We start from the raw sequence: 17,541 nt of genomic DNA, 5'->3' as shown, positions 1-17,541 counted from the left end.
AGTTAAGGACCCCGTAGGTACTCATAGCAGAACATGCGCGCAGAAAGCCATCTTTATTACAGGGCAGGGAGGAAACCGAGGCCATATGTAACCCCTTTGCCCTGTAACTGTGGCTCTGACTAATAAGGAGAAAAGCAGCTTGACATTGATCATATGTTATTTTGCCGGTTTGCTCTCTTTGCCCTTGTGTCTTTTCATAAGTTTACCTGCAATAAATCTCCTCCCTCCCCTTTAGCCTCACGCAGCACTTGCACTGTGAGTCTGAAGATTAAGCTGTCAGATAAACAGGAGCCCCGGCAAGGTTAGAAGTCAGAGGGGCAGGAAGGTCTTGTACTTGTTAGATTGTGGTGTGCAGGCTTTGTAAGTAACCTTCCTGTTTCCAGTGCAATTTTATCTCTCTGCTTATCAGTTTTGACCAACTAACTACAATGTGACCAGTGTTCTCTGAGCAATGAAGTCCAAGCCTGTCACTATCATACTATTGAAATGTATGTGGCCATAATAGATTTTGTATATATTATATACATATATAACAAGCCAGGACTTACACAACAATACCTCAACCACCTGGTTTCACTTCACTACACTTTTGCCCAAGGAGAGGGGTTGTCCATCTATCATATTTTCAAAATGTTAGAGGGTATGCTATAGTATAGAGTGCCTTGGCTAAGCCTGTCTGATCAGTTACAGGGAGAAAAAGACCCAAGAAGATCTTTTTACTTAAAGGGACAGTCCACACCAGAATTTTTGTTGATTTAAAAGATAGATAATCCCTAAATTACAAATTCCCCAGTTTTGCATAACCAACACAGTTATAATTATACACATTTTACCTCTGTAATTACCTTGTATCTAAGCCTCAGCAGACTGCCCCCTTATTTCAGTTCTTTTGACAGACTTGCATTTTAGCCAATCAGAGCTGTCTCCATGGTAAATTCACGTGCATGAGCTCAATGTTATCTATATGAAACACGTGAATTAATGCCCTCTAGTGGTGAAAAACTATCAAAATGCATTTAGATTAGAGGCGGCCTTCAAGGTCTAAGAAATGAGCATATGAACCTCCTAGGTTTAGCTTTCAACTAAGAATACCAAGAGAACAAAGCAAAATGGATGATAAAAGTAAATTGGAAAGTTGTTTAAAATTACATGCCCTATTTGAAACATGAAAGTTTTTTTTGGACTTGACTGTCCCTTTAATAGAGCTGCTTCACCTTCACAAAACTCTGATTTTAAAATGTATGTTAAAGTGTGTATTTATGTTCTGTATGCGAGTGAGAGTGTGAGTGTGTGAGTGTGTATGTATATGATCATGTATGTAAATAAATGTGTATGTTTTTATAAGAATTATTTTATTAACAGTTACTTATAATTTTATAAATGGTATAGTTTCATTTATAATGAACTAAATAATAGTAATAAATGTGTTTGTTTATTTCCATGTGTATATGTGCGTTTGCACTCGTGGGTATGCTGATGCACCATTGAGTTACCTTTTTTACAGGGGGACCCAAAAAAAAAAAAAAAAAAAAATCTTGCACCAGGGCCCTCTGTTCATTAGGTCCACCACTGGAAGTAGCAACTGCTCTAGTGAATGAGCAGTTATGCGCTCAGTTTTCCCTGCAAATTAAGGCTTTATGCTAAGCTGTTAAAGTAAAAGCCGTAGCTTTCCGAATTTTGAGAGGACCAGAAAAATTAACAAAAAGACGGTCTGAAATCTTTTGTGGCTTCCAAATAATATTTGAGAGCTCTTTCATCAGCCAAGTTCTGGATAAGACGTTTCTTAAAATTTGTAGGAGCTGGGCAAAAAGTAAACAATTTCCTGATTGATAGTATATTTAGATGCCACCTTAGGAAGAAAAGAATAGCTAGTGTGAAGAACAGCCTTATCCTGATGAAAAGTCAGAACAGCTGAAGGTATAAAACCATGCATTAGCTCAAAAGGAGGAGTTAGAAGAACACTCAAAATCAGATTAAGATTCCAAGGAGGAGAAACTGGACAAAAAACTGGTTTCATTCTGTTCAGAGCCTGAAAGTCAGGAATTTTAGCAATTTTCTTATGAAACAAAACAGACTAAATCTGACCCTTCAGTGAACTGGCTGATAAACCCTTTTTTTTTTTTAATGTCTTCCTGCAGGAACTTGCATTACAATAAACTTGTAATACTAGCACACATTATTGTGCATGCATTAGTATTAAAAAGTGGAGCGCTAATATCGCTTGCTTGCAAGTGATATTTAGAGCTCCACTTGTAATCTGGCCGCTAGTGTGGTAGTGGTCCGGTGGCTTACGCTACTCTTAGATTATTTTGTTTTGTAGCTACCACCCCAGCAGTTTGGGTCTCACTCCCCTTGCTTAGATTGAGACACTGAGTGTCACGGGGGAATGAATTTTTATAATAGTGACTCAGTCAGAATTAACTTGGATGCAGTAATGATTCTTTAATCCCAGTGCTGCAGTTAACCATGGCGCTGAGAGGTGGGGTTTTAATAATTTTATCTTGCAGGATCTGGGTATGGCATTTACCCAGTTTATCCATATTTTTATGTTACCTGCAGAGGAGGATATTAGGTGGGACCTTAACCTGTTGGGGGTTTACTCTTCCGATATCAAGGAAGAGCATCACAGATCACCTTGCCCCCAAGCAGCAGATCCCATTAATTGTACACATACCTCTACTTTGATCAAGAGGGACTGAGGGTCAGGCTGTGTGTGTGTGTGTGTGTGTGTGTTATATTGATGGTCTGAGGGTCAGGCTGTGTGTGTGTGTTATATTGATGGTCTGAGGGTCAGGCTGTGTGTGTGTGTTATATTGATGGTCTGAGGGTCAGGCTGTGTGTGTGTGTGTGTGTGTGTGTGTATGTTATATTGATTGTCTGAGGGTCAGGCTGTGTGTGTGTGTGTTATATTGATGGTCTGAGGGTCAGGCTGTGTGTGTGTGTGTGTGTGTGTGTGTGTGTGTGTTATATTGATGGTCTGAGGGTCAGGCTGTGTGTGTGTGTGTGTGTTATATTGATGGTCTGAGGGTCAGGCTGTGTGTGTGTGTGTGTGTGTGTTATATTGATGGTCTGAGGGTCAGGCTGTGTGTGTGTGTGTGTGTGTTATATTGATGGTCTGAGGGTCAGGCTGTGTGTGTGTGTGTGTGTGTGTGTTATATTGATGGTCTGAGGGTCAGGCTGTGTGTGTGTGTGTTATATTGATGGTCTGAGGGTCAGGCTGTGTGTGTGTGTGTGTGTGTTATATTGATGGTTTGAGGGTCAGGGTGGGTGTGTGTGTGTGTGTTATATATTGATGGTTTGAGGGTCAGGCTGTGTGTGTGTGTGTTATATATTGATGGTTTGAGGGTCAGGCTGTGTGTGTGTGTGTGTGTGTGTGTGTGTGTGTTATATTGATGGTCTGAGGGTCAGGCTGTGTGTGTGTGTGTGTGTGATATTGATGGTCTGAGGGTCAGGCTGTGTGTGTGTGTGTGTTATATTGATGGTCTGAGGGTCAGGCTGTGTGTGTGTGTGTGTTATATTGATGGTTTGAGGGTCAGGGTGGGTGTGTGTGTGTGTTATATATTGATGGTTTGAGGGTCAGGCTGTGTGTGTGTGTGTTATATATTGATGGTTTGAGGGTCAGGCTGTGTGTGTGTGTGTGTGTGTGTGTGTGTGTGTTATATTAATGGTCAGGCTATGTGTGTGTGTGTGTGTGTGTGTGTGTGTGTGTGTTATATTGATGGTCTGAGGGTCAGGCTGTGTGTGTGTGTGTGTGATATTGATGGTCTGAGGGTCAGGCTGTGTGTGTGTGTGTGTGATATTGATGGTCTGAGGGTCAGGCTGTGTGTGTGTGTGTGTGTTATATTGGTGGTCTGAGGGTCAGGCTGTGTGTGTGTTATATAGATGGTCTGAGGGTCAGGCTGTGTGTGTGTGTGTGTGTGTGTGTGTGTGTGTTATATTGATGGTCTGAGGGTCAGGCTGTGTGTGTGTGATATTGATGGTCTGAGGGTCAGGCTGTGTGTGTGTGTGTTATATTGATGGTCTGAGGGTCAGAGTGTGTGTGTGTGATATTGATGGTCTGAGGGTCAGGCTGTGTGTGTGTGTTATATTGATGGTCTGAGGGTCAGGCTGTGTGTGTGTGTTATATTGATGGTCTGAGGGTCAGGCTGTGTGTGTGTGTGTGTGTGTGTGTATGTTATATTGCTGGTCTGAGGGTCAGGCTGTGTGTGTGTGTGATATTGGTGGTCTGAGGGTCAGGCTGTGTGTGTGTGTGTTATATTGCTGGTCTGAGGGTCAGGCTGTGTGTGTGTGTGTGTGTTATATAGATGGTCTGAGGGTCAGGCTGTGTGTGTGTGTGTGTGTGTGTTATATTGATGGTCTGAGGGTCAGTGTGTGTGTGTGTGTGTGTGTTATATTGATGGTCTGAGGGTCAGTGTGTGTGTGTGTGTTATATTGATGGTCTGAGGGTCAGGCTGTGTGTGTGTTATATTGATGGTCTGAGGGTCAGGCTGTGTGTGTGTTATATTGATGGTCTGAGGGTCAGGCTGTGTGTGTGTTATATTGATGGTCTGAGGGTCAGGCTCTGTGTGTGTTATATTGCTGGTCTGAGGGTCAGGCTGTGTGTGTGTTATATTGCTGGTCTGAGGGTCAGGCTGTGTGTGTGTTATATTGCTGGTCTGAGGGTCAGGCTGTGTGTGTGTGTGTGTGTGTGTGTGTGTTCTATAGATGGGCTGAGGGTCAGGCTGTGTGTGTGTGTGTGTGTGTGTGTGTGTGTGTTCTATAGATGGGCTGAGGGTAAGGAGCTGTGTGTGTGTGTGTGTGTGTGTGTGTGTTCTATAGATGGGCTGAGGGTCAGGAGCTGTGTGTGTGTGTGTGTGTGTGTGTGTGTGTGTGTGTGTGTTATATAGATGGGCTGAGGGTCAGGAGCTGTGTGTGTGTGTGTGTGTGTTATATAGATGAGCTGAGGGTCAGGAGCTGTGTGTGTGTGTGTGTGTTATATAGATGAGCTGAGGGTCAGGAGCTGTGTGTGTGTGTGTGTGTTATATAGATGGGCTGAGGGTCAGGAGCTGTGTGTGTGTGTGTTATATAGATGAGCTGAGGGTCAGGAGCTGTGTGTGTGTGTGTGTGTGTGTGTGTGTTATATAGATGGGCTGAGGGTCAGGAGCTGTGTGTGTGTGTGTGTGTGTGTGTTATATAGATGGGCTGAGGGTCAGGAGCTGTGTGTGTGTTATATAGATGGGCTGAGGGTCAGGAGCTGTGTGTGTGTGTGTGCACAATACTAGGAGATTGGTAGACAAGAGCACATTTCACTTGGGAGACCTACAACCTTTTTTCACTGAGAAAAGATCTTTCACTGCCTGGCTGATAACTCCTTGTCTTCCCCTCTGAACAACATTACTGCAAGGAGAATTCAGACCTCAGAACGGTTAGGAGGATCCCCTTTTAAACAATAGGTAGATATTGGACTTTACTTTCACCTCACTCCTCAGCAAAAGAAACTGACTAAGGATCATGGAAATTGGGGATTTAAAGCTCTGGTGTGTTGGTTGTGTATTGCCTCTTCCTAATGTTAAAGGAGGGGAATATTCCCACACAGGGCGATTCCTGGAATCTCACCACCTGACCAAAGAAATAAATAAACATCACTGATGGGAGCATGAATACAGAAGGATTAGGATATTTCATACAGCTCACCTGCACAGACGGACATGGTGACAGCATCAGATGCCTCTCCAGCCTCACTCACCCCATATACATTAATAGCTCGTACACGGAATGTATAGACACCTCCTGGCTTCAACCCTTCATTGATGTGATATGAAGTATTAACACAATTATTTGTCACCAATTGCCAGTCTTGTCCCTCCTGCTGGCTGTTGCATTTAACTTCCACCCAGTACTTTAGCACAGCACTTCCTCCATCATAACATGGCCCTGACCAGGAGAGAGTGAGGGAAGAGGACTGAAGGGCTGAGATCACTGGCTTCCCAGAAGGAGGAGAAGGGTGATCTGCAAAAAAAAAAGAAGAAGGACGGTCAAACTTATGTAAGAAGCCATATAAAATATCTGTGCATGTAAAGTTCAAAGCTCAGGTTCAAGAGTATAAAGTTATTGCTGCAGAACCATTGCTAAAAATAGAATTAAAAATAATGAAGGTTAGATGTGTACAATTTAGTTGTTAGTATGAGAGTGAATAGCTGTTTGATAAATGTATCTTCTGCTCACTTACCCACAACTGCAAGGGTTGTTTGATGCTGAACGCTCCCAGTCCTGTCTCGCACAAACAGCGAATAACAGCCAGCATCATCTTCACACACCTGGTCAATCAGCAGACGACTCTCTGTGTCACATGTGTGTACAGAAATGCGTGGACACTCCATAACCTCCAATAGCAACAGAAAAGCAATTTTGAGGTTCAAAAATCTGCATTTTATTAGTTTTCTTTAAGCTAGTAACAGCATCTCAACCCAAGGGATTGGTGGACAAGTATACATTTCACCTTGTGGGGGGATCCACAAGGAGCCTTTAACAAAACACAGAAATTGAGTATGCTGTCTTAAAAAGGACCACTAAACTCAAAATTAATCTTTAATTATTCACATAGAACACACAATTGTAAACAACTTTCCAATTCACTTCCATTATCAAAATGTGCACACGTTGAGGCACCAACTGTTTCTAGGCATATGCAAGAGGTCACAGCTGATACATTTTGTGATTGGCTGATGGCTGTCACATAAAACAAAAAGAATAAAACCAACTAAAAAAAATAATAAAATAATCTACTGCTCATTAGAAGTGCTTTTGCCTTGACTTTTTATAATGCATCAATTACGCAACTACCGTGTTTAATGGTCCTTTTATCAAGTGGGATTTTACAATATAGATGGTGAGGGTAATGCTTATATGATGGTAGAGAAGATGCTAGCATTATTATGAATAAGGGAGTATATATATATATATATACACACACTATAACTAAATATCCACATTCACTGGACTTTAAGTGAAAAAAAAAAAAAAAAAAAACACACTTTATAGAAGTGACATTTCACTCAGACCCCGAAACGTCACTTCTATAAAGTTTTTTCACTTAAAGCCCAGTGAGTGCGGATATTTTGTTATAGTATATTGAATCCACATATCCCAACACCCTGATAGTTTTCTTTTGAAGGTGAGCGAGTGCAAATCCATTTTGGAACACACATACATACATACATACATATATCTCAGGGACGTGCAGCATATATCTCAGGGACGTGCAGTCATAGAAGGCAGGGCCTCCCCTGCCATATGGGGCAAAGTTTAAATTACATTTTAATAAATAAATTTAAAAAAAAAAAAAAAATCATCACCTCCCCCCCCCCATGTAACGCTATGGAAAGGCAGGTACAGGACCGCTTCTCTCTGTAGCACTACATGGGTCATAGGAAAAGCCGTGCTGGAGCACCACCTGTGTGCTGTCAAAATATTAGCACACAAAATTGAGACCAATGGGAGGCATCCCTCTTAATGCCTCCTAGCAAGGGAGCCAATCAGAGATGGTCATGTTCTCCTGGTGATTGACAGCACCAGGAGAACATGAACGGCGTTGATTGGCTCCCTGCGCATGTGCAAGGGAGCAGCATTGACAGAACGGTACTGGTGGTTAGAAGAGAATGCTGCCTCCTGTTAGTGACCTTTCATTTTTGAACCTGGACGGAGTTGTCTTGACTTGCTGAACTGAAGACTCTTCGATCAGCTGCTGCCTGGAGTGGACCCTGCTGCGCTGCCCTACCGTACTGGTAACTACAAAATACAATGCACACACAGAGTCACAAGATCGCATATGCAAAAGCTTAAGACTTTTTTCAATTTATTAATTTTGTGTTGTATTCTGGAAGTGTTGGTGAAGAAATGTTGTTTTTGTTGGGGGAGCACTCTCACATTTGTGCAGCAGCGGTGGAGGGCTGGGGCCGGTGTGTGCGCCATGTCAGTAGTACTCAACACAAGTATTTGCACTGTAGACATGTGCAGCAATTGTAAGTAGGTGCCTGGAGTCAGGAAGCAAAGAGTATGCGGCGAAACGAAAGAGTTTTCACTCTGCAGGCTGTGGCTGACCATCATTCTAATCTACATTCTCTGTTCCCTTCCCTCTGCCTGCACAGTCTTTTCTTACCCTCTATCTCAGAGAAAGAGACGTCAGCCATCAGGGTGGGTAAGTACCGTACCACGCCAGCAGAGAATATATCTATCCTACTTAGGGAGGGCCCCAGGGGGTGGTTAAGGCCAGCCGGGTGTAAGACCGCAATGGGAGTGAAGGCTTTGGTATGGGAAAGAAAGACTGCAGAGCGGGCCCCAATTAATACTAGGTATTATACTATCCTTTAACACCTTCACAAAAAAAAAAAGTTTGGCTTGAGTTTCACCAAAAAAAAAAAAAAGAAAAAAAAAAAAAGTGCATGTTCCAACTTACATACAAATTCAGCTGTATATAATATATATAGCATTTTCAAAATCCATAAGTACAGCTGACAGATTTGAACATTTGTACACCAGATTTGAAGTGGTGCTCTTGGTTCGGAAAATGGGGTGGGAAACCCAAACATGATATGTCAATCTTTCAAAAGTACTTTTCTTCATCTACCCATTCTGACAGATCATTAATGTACAATTTTGAATTCACAGAAGTATTTTTGTTTTTACAAATATGATTCTTTAAAAAGTGATACTTAATTTCTGCTATTTTTTTAGCATGCAAGTCACACACTGTTGATTTAGAGGATGGCAATTTGCCGAAATTTTACCTTGTGAGTGTTTCTGTGGGTGGCTGCGTTTATGTCTTTGTTGGTGTCTGAGTGTGTATGTATTTTTTCTGTGGGTCCTTCTGTGAGGGTGTGTGTGGCCGTCTCTGTGCATATTCTGTGAGGGTGTGTGTAGGCTTTGTGCATTTTCTGTGGGTGTCTCTGTGAGGGTGTGTGTGTGAGCGCGCGCATTTTCTGTGAGGGTGTAAGTATATTTCTTTGTGCATTTTCTGTGAGGGTGTGAGTATTTCTTTGTGCATTTTCTGTGGGTGTGTGTGCATATGTGTGTGTTTTCTGTGGGTGTCTGATGGTGTGTGTGTGCGCACGCACATTTTCTGTGGGTGAGTGCGTCTTGTCTGCGGATGTCTCAGCGAGGGTGGGTGGGTGTGTATGTCTGTGTTTTCTGTGGGCTCTGTGAGTGTGTATGTCTTTGTGGGTTTTCTGAGACTGTCTCTGTGGGTGGGTGGGGGTGTGTGTGTGTGTGTGTGTGTGTGTGTGCTCATATAGTTGGCATCCTCCTTGACAAAAAGATAATCAGAACTCCATATTTTGTCTTGTAAATTACATTGACCTGACAAGTAATGAGGTAGACTACAGTCTTGTCAAAAAATGTGAACAAGTGCCGAGTGTCTGTGTTTGTTTGTTTGTTTCTTTGCGTGTCTGCTAGAGTGAAACACACACACACACACATACACATACATAAGGATTCACATATAGACAGTGTATGAGTGTGTCTGTGTGTTTCTGTCTTTACAACATTTCCAAGTTTGACTTTACTTAAGAATAAAGTGCATATACGTTTTAGTCACATGGTCAAAAATTGCACGTCATGTTGAACACTTTGGGCAAGCCAATGACAAGAGGTGTATATGTGCATCCAGCAATCAGCCCCCGAAAGTTCATTGCTTCTCTTGACCCTACCTAGATTTGTTTTCAACAAAAGGAAACCATGAGAACAAAGCAAATTACATAATAGAAGTAAATTGAAAAAGTGGTTTAAAATTGTATTCTCTATGAATCATGAAAGTTTAAATTTTGATTTTGTCCCTTAAATTGGTGGGGAGGGAATCCCACACACATAAATCAACTGAATCCATTTAGCCAAAAAACTCTTTTAAACATTTTGCCAGAGAGCCAGTTGACTTAATGGATAACTCATGAGGCTAGAAAGACCCCCTTCTATCCCAATACAAACTATTATTTTGCCCCTGGGATTAAGTATAAGCCTTAGAGGACATAGTACGCTCGCATTCACATCCTATATTATAAAAGGCCAGGTATGTTTGTCCGATGCAGTCATGCGCAATAAAGACTGCAGCGCGAGACAAACATACCTGGCCGTAAAGAAGGATCAGCAGTGACCGCTGTGAGGATCACTGCACTGCAGAAAATGGCCCGTGTACACAGGCTTTAGGACTAGTAAGTAATACAGCACAGTGTAGACCATCCTGGTAACACCTATCTTTACAAGGCAAGTCTGCCTTCTCTATGCAGTAGCCAGACCAGAGGCCCTAGAAACAAAGTTCTGAGTTTATGAGCCACAAAGTACAACTGTATTAAGTGCATGAAGTTCTTTCATACATAAGAAGAAGAAAAAAATTTCACTAATTAGCTTTGTTTTAAATTTACAAACGCATTTCACTTTAGTGTGAGAGAGGAAATGCACATCCAGTAAAGTGTTGAAAACTAAGAACAAAACAGGACTTTATACGTGATATTGTGAGAGAAATGATAAACAAAAAAAGGTCCTCAAATTCCCATTATATTCACGTACAATGCATAAGACATGTATGTGTACTTAAAGTGAATGTAAATTTTGATGCTAAGCGCCCAGTTTTTAAAAATTTGATTAAAAACAGGGGCACTTTAATTAATTCATCAAAATTTACATTTCACTCCTGTTGTGGGAAAAAAAAAAAAACCCCACCTTACCTTTTACTCTTGACAGCAGCTCCAGATTCCTCCACCCGTCGCAAAGCCTCTTCCTGGGTCTAAAATGAGGAATCCGGCTTCCTCCAATCACGGCATTGAATCAGACACTGATTTCCCCGGGGGGGGGGGGGGGGGGTCGGAAGCCGTGATTGGAGGATGACCTATCCATCATTTCTGACATCAGAACGAGTGAAATGTACATTTTGATTAATTAAAGTGCCCCTATTTTTAACCGAATTTTAAAAACCGAGCACTTTAGCATCAAAATTTACATTCACTTTAAGAAGCCAGGAGTTTTACCCCACCACACTTTCTGCACCCAGTGCTGTTCTAGCCCCACCATTCATTATTGTTCCTCCCCCAATTCTTAAAGGCACCAGCAACCATTCATATGCAGTGCAGGCCATTTTGTTTAAATTGTAAAACAGGGGGGGGGGGGTTCTTAAATAATAATGCAAGGGATCATTTTTATACTAGTAGTTTTTTTTCCTTATCATAACCACAGACAGGGCCGCCACTAGAAATTTTGGGGCCCCTGACTCAACCATTGATCAGGCCCCCTCCTTTGACATGTGCAATTTTTGACCAAGTGACTAAAACGTATATGCACTTTATTCTTAATTGTCTATTTAAACTTGGAAATGTTGTAAAGTTAGTAACATACACACACACTCATACACTGAAACACACACAACACTCACACATAAGGATTCACATATAGACACTCTAGCAGACACGCAAAGAAACACACTCAGACACAGAAACCCAAACAGACACTCAGCACTTGTTTACATTGACCTGACAAGTAATGAGGTACACTACAGTTTTGTAAAAAAAAAGGAGATTTAGAAAACAAAATATGGAGTTTTGATTATCTTTTTGTAAAGGAAGATGACAACTAAATTATGACAACAGCATGCAGTGGCTGAAAGGAAGGGCCCTGAACTGCCTAAACAATAATTTAAAGGTTAAATGGTGGATTGGTTACTTCCGGAAAAGTCTTGTTAGTCTCAAAGTCTGTAGAAAGATGCAAATAATTAGTAGTAAGGTCAAAATGTCCTAAAAAGGAACAGACAATGGACACACACACACAAACTCAAACTTGTACATACACCCAAGGAAACACCGACAGAGACAGCCTCAGAAAACACACAAAGACATACACACACAGAGAGAGACAACCACATGAAAAACACAGACATACACACACACCCTCACAGAGACACCCACAGAAAACACAGACATACATACACACACACACACACCCTTACAGAGACACCCATAGAAAAAGCTCAAAGACATATGCACACACCCTCACAGACATCCACAGAAAATGCACAAAGACATACACACCCACCCTCACAGAGAGACCCACAGATAAAAAAACATAATTTATGCTTACCTGATAAATTTATTTCTCTTGTAGTGTATCCAGTCCACGGATCATCCATTACTTGTGGGATATTCTCCTTCCCAACAGGAAGTTGCAAGAGGATCACCCACAGCAGAGCTGCTATATAGCTCCTCCCCTCACTGCCATATCCAGTCATTCGACCGAAACAAGCTGAGAAAAGGAGAAACCATAGGGTGCAGTGGTGACTGTAGTTTAAATAAAATTTAGACCTGCCTGAAAAGGACAGAGCGGGCCGTGGACTGGATACACTACAAGAGAAATAAATTTATCAGGTAAGCATAAATTATGTTTTCTCTTGTTAAGTGTATCCAGTCCACGGATCATCCATTACTTGTGGGATACCAATACCAAAGCTAAAGTACATGGATGATGGGAGGGACAAGGCAGGAACTTAAACGGAAGGAACCACTGCCTGTAGAACCTTTCTCCCAAAAACAGCCTCCGAAGAAGCAAAAGTATCAAATTTGTAAAATTTGGAAAAAGTATGAAGGGAAGACCAAGTTGCAGCCTTGCAAATCTGTTCAACAGAGGCCTCATTTTTAAAGGCCCAGGTGGAAGCCACAGCTCTAGTAGAATGAGCTGTAATCCTTTCAGGAGGCTGCTGTCCAGCAGTCTCATAGGCTAAACGGATTATACTCCGAAGCCAAAAAGAAAAAGAGGTTGCCGAGGCCTTCTAACCTCTCCTCTCTCCAGAGTAAACAACAAACAGGTTAGATGTTTGGTGAAAATCTTTAGTAGCCCGTAAGTAAAACTTCAAGGCACGGACTACGTCTAGATTATGCAAAAGACGTTCCTTCTTTGAAGAAGGATTAGGACATAATGATGGAACAACAATCTCTTGATTGATATTCTTGTTAGAAACCACCTTAGGTAAAAACCCAGGTTTTGTACGCAGAACAACTTTATCTGAATGAAAGATCAGATAAGGAGAATCACAATGTAAGGCAGATAACTCCGAGACTCTTCGAGCCGAGGAAATAGCCATCAGAAAAAGAACTTTCCATGAAAGAAGTTTGATATCAATAGAATGAAGGGGTTCAAACGGAACCCCTTGAAAAACTTTAAGAACCAAGTTTAAGCTCCATGGAGGAGCAACAGGTTTAAACACAGGCTTAATTCTAACTAAAGCCTGACAAAATGCCTGAACGTCTGGAACTTCTGCCAGACGCTTGTGTAAAAGAATAGACAGAGCAGAAATCTGTCCCTAGCTGATAATCCTTTGTCCAAACCCTCTTGGAGGAAGGACAATATCCTAGGAATCCTAACCCTACTCCATGAGTAATTCTTGGATTCACACCAATGAAGATATTTACGCCATATCTTGTGGTAAATTTTCCTGGTGACAGGCTTTCGTGCCTGATTAAGGTATCAATTACTGACTCGGAGAAGCCACGCTTTGATAGGATCAAGCATTCAATCTCCATGCAGTCAGTCTCAGAGAAAGTAGATTCGGATGATTGAAAGGACCTTGTATTAGAAGGTCTTGTCTCAGAGGAGGAGTCCATGGTGGAAAGGATGACATGTCCACTAGGTCTGCATATCAGGTCCTGCGTGGCCACGCAGGAGCTATCAATATCACTGATGCTCTTTCCTGTTTGATTTTGGCAATCAGACGAGGGAGCAGAGGAAACGGTGGAAACACATAAGCCAGGTTGAAGAACCAAGGCGCTGCTAGAGCATCTATCAGTGCCGCTTCTGGGTCCCTGGACCTGGATCCGTAACAAGGAAGCTTGGCGTTCTGGCGAGACGCCATGAGATCCAATTCTGGTTTGCCCCAACGGAGAACCAATTGAGCAAACACCTCCGGATGGAGTTCCCATTCCCCCGGATGAAAAGTCTGACGACTTAGAAAATCCGCCTCCCAGTTCTCTACACCTGGGATATGGTTCGCTGACAGGTGGCAAGAGTGAGACTCTGCCCAGCGAATTATCTTGGAGACTTCTGACATCGCTAGGGAACTCCTGGTTCCCCCTTGATGGTTGATGTAAGCCACAGTCGTGATGTTGTCCGACTGAAATCTGATGAACCTCAGTGTTGCTAGCTGAGGCCAAGCCAGAAGAGCATTGAATATTGCTCTTAACTCCAGAATATTTATTGGGAGGAGTTTCTCCTCCTGAGTCCATGAACCCTGAGCCTTCAGGGAGTTCCAGACTGCACCCCAACCTAGAAGGCTGGCATCTGTTGTTACAATTGTCCAATCTGGTCTGCGAAAGGTCATACCCTTGGACAGATGGGCCCGATATAACCACCAGAGAAGAGAATCTCTGGTTTCCTGATCCAGATTTAGTAGAGGGGACAAATCTGTGTAATCCCCATTCCACTGACTTAGCATGCATAATTGCAGCGGTCTGAGATGCAGGCGCGCAAATGGCACTATGTCCATCGCCGCTACCATTAAGCCGATTACTTCCATGCACTGAGCCACCGTGGGGCGCGGAATGGAGTGAAGAACACGGCAAGCATTTAGAAGTTTTGATAACCTGGACTCCGTCAGGTAAATTTTCATTTCTACAGAATCTATTAGAGTCCCTAGGAAGGAAACCCTCGTGAGAGGAGATAGAGAACTCTTTTCTTCGTTCACTTTCCACCCATGCGACCTCAGGAATGCCAGAACTATCTCTGTATGAGATTTGGCAATTTGAAAGCTTGACGCCTGTATCAGGATATCGTCCAGGTAAGGAGCCACCGCTATGCCTCGCGGTCTTAGGACCGCCAGAAGTGAGCCCAGAACCTTTGTAAAAATTCTTGGGGCTGTAGCCAACCCGAATGGAAGAGCTACAAATTGGTAATGCCTGTCTAGAAAGGCAAACCTCAGGAACTGATGATGATTCCTGTGAATTGGAATGTGAAGGTAGGCATCCTTTAAGTCCACTGTGGTCATGTACTGACCCTCTTGGATCATGGGTAAAATGGTTCGAATAGTTTCCATCTTGAATGACGGAACTCTGAGGAATTTGTTTAGGATCTTTAAATCCAAAATTGGTCTGAAGGTTCCCTCTTTTTTGGGAACCACAAACAGATTTGAATAAAACCCCTGTCCTTGTTCCGTCCGCAGAACTGGATGGATCACTCCCATTACAAGGAGATCTTGTACGCAGCTTAGGAATGCCTCTTTCTTTATCTGGTTTGCAGATAATCTTGAAAGGTGAAATCTACCTTGTGGAGGAGAAGCTTTGAAGTCCAGAAGATATCCCTGAGATATGATCTCCAACGCCCAGGGATCCTGAACATCTCTTGCCCACGCCTGGTCGAAGAGAGAGAGAGTCTGCCCCCTAGTAGATCCGTTGTCGGATAGGGGGCCGTTCCTTCATGCTGTCTTAGAGGCAGCAGCAGGCTTTCTGGCCTGCTTGCCCTTGTCCCAGGACTGGTTAGGTTTCCAGGCCTGCTTGAATTGAGCAAAAGTTCCCTCTTGGGGGCGGAGCTAACCGCCGATGTGGATGGCCGCACTTTTGCAGAGCTCCCGACTCAGGACTCACAAAAAGAGAATTATCTACCTAATTTGCCAGTCTAAAGCATTTCATATTTAAGTCCTACCTAGAGGGTTACTGTATGCTTGAGTTTGGGAGCATGCAAGAGCCTCTTTTCTTCTAATGTAAGAACTACTACGGGGCACGAGTAATCCAAGCGGGACCCATGGAGTCAGAGACACTAAAGATGGTGGCCTAAACAACAAAAAGATTTGTGAAGAGAGAGGTCTGAGCGACTCTGACAGAGAAGAAAGGTGAGGTGGAACTGCCTGCCACGCACTTGAGCGCTATCTGGGTGGACTCGCACACCTAACAGGAGGAATCACTGCAGCACTTAAGAGCGTATTGAAAGCCACGTCTCCTGTATCATAATGCCTACGGAGGGCTATGATGCACCGCCGCCCGGCATGGAGGCCCAAGTATCCTATATTGCTATCAGAGACTTGCTGGAAGAGCATGGGAGGAGGATCTGCGAGAGGCTTGATGCCTTTATTAACAAAGTTCTAGTGGCGCGCACACGGAGTGGTAGCATAAAAGAGGAGCGCACAGAAGCACAGGAGACACAGAGAAACATAAGGCCTGCAACTCTCCAGGTGTGCTCCTTGTCATTGGCGCCAGTAGATGCGGGCCTAGGGTCAGAGCTTTACTCTCTCTCTGCCGACACAGGCAGCTTACACGCATGGAGGGGGTCAGGACTTGGCTGCTCGCACATAGAAGCAGGCACCACAGAGCGTTGCAGCGCTCACGCATCTCCAGGCATGCTCCTACCAGTCAGCAGCATGGCACGATTGGTACAACATACCTGCTGGAAGTATCGTCAGTCTCTACAGATATATTGGGCTATGAGCCACCATTCCCCATGTGATCCGTGGACTGGCGTGCGGGTCATCTATAAACTGTTGCAATCCCTTAGAGCAGGTATTGGGTGAAGCAAGTGTGTGGAGGAAGGTGGTTTTGGGCACAACATACCCACCAAGACTCTCTAACAGCTTTAGGACTCCCTTTGTTGTGCTACCTCACAGCTCAAAAATCTAGACTCTGGACTATATCTGGGATATTATGCCTTACGATCATACCCCATAAACCTGTTTGAGTTGGGAGTCTTTCAATTTCATAGACAGGTTATTCCCTACTAAGGCTGACGCATATGAGAATTGTGGCCCCATCCTATATTATATTCATGACCACATCAGATATTTGCCTGGGAGCGTTAGCCTTCTTAATAGTTAGTGCTGAAATTTGCCACTAGACCTGCAAGCTGATAGTCCTATATTTGCTATCTCCCTTTTATAGATTAGTGAGCCCCTATGCTGTTTAAATCTATGTGAAGGCTCCAAAGTGTTATTAATATTTCTATATTGCCATGTATGATTAACCTAGAGCTCTTGTCTGAAATGTATATTCTCCTCTAAGCTGTCCATGTGCGTATTTGTCTGTTAAGATTTTACCTGCCTAGTATAGGAATCCTAGTCTGTACCTGTCAATAGATTAATTTGTTTAAACTGTTAGAATTTTATCTTTTGAATAGACATCTGCTAGACCTAGCGCCCTCAGAGTCCTTGTCTTGTAAATTTCTAAGTCTCCTTCCCACACACAATAACGCAGGTTTTTTTGTTTTTTTTTTTGAGGAGGAGAGTACCTACATCAGGTATATTTTTCACAGATAGGTAACATGGGCTGCTTTTCACACATATTTGTTGATCTTGGAATATACCCTTACTAGTTGGAGGGTAAGTTGATGAGGTGAAACTATGCCTGAGTATTATATCCTTTTTTAAACCTAGCCCCTGGCAATGCATAAATGTACAGCAGAGGGAGATGTCTTTAGTGATTCACTGTAAACTTGACTCAGACTCCAGCACACAGAATTATGAGTCTTACTTAATCATTGCCTTTATGTTCAGTTTTCAATGAAGTTAAGTTGCTCTATCAATATTTTCGGTTTTTATGTTAGAAATGTAAATTA

The sequence above is a fragment of the Bombina bombina genome, chromosome 1 (genome assembly GCF_027579735.1).
Source record: "Bombina bombina isolate aBomBom1 chromosome 1, aBomBom1.pri, whole genome shotgun sequence".
NCBI lineage: Eukaryota > Metazoa > Chordata > Amphibia > Anura > Bombinatoridae > Bombina > Bombina bombina.
The sequence above is the reverse complement of the archived record's forward strand: the minus strand, read 5'-3'. Positions refer to the sequence as shown.